The sequence below is a fragment of the Tursiops truncatus genome, chromosome 12, assembly GCF_011762595.2.
Source record: "Tursiops truncatus isolate mTurTru1 chromosome 12, mTurTru1.mat.Y, whole genome shotgun sequence".
NCBI classification, from domain to species: Eukaryota; Metazoa; Chordata; class Mammalia; order Artiodactyla; family Delphinidae; genus Tursiops; species Tursiops truncatus.
Window position 1 is genome coordinate 63,586,001 of NC_047045.1, and position 2,464 is coordinate 63,588,464.

The 2,464-nt window shown below is 41.0% G+C and overlaps 1 long non-coding RNA gene across 1 annotated transcript; it reads right to left on the reverse strand.

Annotated features, from left to right (window-relative positions):
* Positions 1 to 515: 515 nt before the first annotated feature.
* LOC109552868 (uncharacterized) lies at positions 516 to 2,259 on the reverse strand. The gene is made up of 3 exons (XR_002179799.3): positions 1,648 to 2,259; positions 1,127 to 1,157; positions 516 to 695 (listed from the first exon to the last, which is right to left on the reverse strand). It is a non-coding gene; the product is annotated as an uncharacterized lncRNA (long non-coding RNA).
* Between the last annotated feature and the right edge of the window lie 205 nt (positions 2,260 to 2,464).

A 2,464-nucleotide genomic window follows, 5' to 3' on the forward strand; every position in this document is an offset into this window, starting at 1 on the left:
CAGACAGGCCAGGCTGCTCCAGGCCCCGGGCCTTCTAGCAGTCTTCTGCTACTGTTTAAAATGTGTTCCCCATCCTTCCCAGTTAGAGAATTTCTACACGGACTCCCACGGAAACCTCCCTAGCCGACCACCCCTCGTCCACCTCTAGTCCAAAGAGGAGACAGCACTTCCCCTCATGGTTTTCTTTTCTCTCTGTAAATTCTGAATTTTGCTGTAAACATTAGCTTTTATCTGATTCCTCCATTCTGCTTCCAGAGAACAAGTCTGCACTTCACAGCACATGAACTCATCTCGTGGGGGTCCCTTAGTGATGGAGTGTGGAATAAACAAATGAATATATGCATCAATATCGTGCTGCAGCTGCTCCAGGTTTACTTTAAAATCGGTGTTTTTAAAGTAAACCTGGAGCATCTGATCTCCATTTCTCATTGCTTTTAACCCAAAGGCAAAAGTGGTCTGCAGAGACTTATTTTCTTTTTCATGTGAATTATTTTGTCCACTTTTTTTTTTTTTTTTTGGCTTAAACAACAGAAATTTATTTCCTAACAATTCTGGAGGATGGAAATCCAAAAATCAAGGTGTTTTCAGGGTTGGTTTCTTCTGAGGCCTTTCTCTTCGGTTTGTAGGTGTTCATCTTCTTCCTGTGTCTTCATGTACTTTTACCTCTGCTCATGCCTGTGTCCCAATTTCCTCTCCTTAAAAGAATGTCAATCATATTGAATTAAGGCCCACACTAATGGCTTCATTTTAACTTAATCACCTTTTAAAAGACCTTATCTCCAAATATTGTCACATTCAAAGGTGCTGGGAATTAGAACTTCAACATATAAATTTGGGGGGGGCAATTCTGTTCATAACAACATCATTAATAAAAATCAAAATAAGACAATGTAAAGCTATTAAATGATACAGAAGTGGGCAACTGGGAGAAATATGTCTTCCAGAAAATAAAAAAAAAATTACAAATGGCTGATAACATAATGATAATTTTATGTTACAATTTTAAAAGAAAGCATACTTTCATGTGATTATATTATTACTCTCTATTTGGTTATATTTTGTCCACTTTGACAATATATAATCTCACATTTGAAGATCATTTAATGCCACGAAGCCATGGACCCACCTGGAGAGCCTCTGGATTGATCTGGGCCAACCTGGAAGTCACAAAAATATTTGTATCCTTACAAGAACTTAGGAGTGCCTTGTACGTGGTAGACATTCTCAGTATTGAGCTGAACTGACGCCTCAATATTGAGTTAAACTGATGAGGCAGAGAGAGGAAAGGGGAAGTGTCGACCTGGAAAAACCTCAACTCTTGCTGAATGTAATTATCCATCTTCTCCATCACTGTCCTGGGGCTGCTGAGCACAGCTGGAGAAAGGTAACTAAGTCAATAGATTGGTCCTGCTATAATCTCTCAGGCCCTCAGCACTCCTGAATTTCCCTATGGAGCTGCGTTCCAATTCTCCACTTTCTTCAAATCTCTCATCCCTCTACTTCCTTAAGAGAAAATAGAAGTCGTTACATGCAAACCCTAGTAATGACCTACCACTAAAACTTCACATTTTTTAGAAGGATGCTTTAAGTTGCCAGGATTGGAAAACTCAACTAGTTATCATCAGTAAGATAATTTTATCAACTCACATATCAACAGGTGCTGTTGCTGGGCCTCCGACTTTGGTTTGTCAAGTTCAGTGATGTCATCAAGTTCTCAGCCTTCCTCCCACCTCGCCTCTCAGCTAGCCTTAACCTGTCAACAGGCTAGTCCCAGTTCCAGGCATTACATCCAGAGAAGACAACCCTTGACGAAGAAAAATCGTTCCCAGCAATATTTCTAAGCCCCACAGCAAATTTCCCTTCGCATCTGCTTGACTAGAACTAGATCACATGTCCATCCCTAAGTCAAGCCCAGGCAAGAAGAATGATACTTCCATGTTTGGCTTGTTATACTTAACATTAAACTGAGAATCAGGTTCCCTTTCTTAAGAGGTTGATAATTGAACAAAATTGAAGGATAGGCCAACACCCAAATCCATCCCTCCTTCACTACCAGAAACTGTTAGTTTAGATGATGCTCTTTCCCTGCACATAGTATAGAGCTTGACTAATATGTGTTGAATAAACCAATGAATCTTGGCTCCTTGGCTTGACCCTGCCACTAACCAACTGTGTAGTTTTAAAAAACTGATTGAACTTCTCAGAGCCTCAGTTTCCTCTTCTGCAAAAGGAGAGATTTAGTGTAGCTTAAAAAGAAATATTGCTGGTTCTATTTCCATGACTCCTTAGCCAATGAAAAAGGTAGCCACACCTGATGAGTACCTAGCCTGTCCAGGGAATGGCCGTGACTCTGGAAACTTGCAGAGACTGTCAGCAATGACTGCTACTAATGATAAGAGGCGTAGCAGCCACCTTTCTCCAAGCCCAGCCATGCCTCAGCAGGCAGCAGCTTGCCCACCTGCAA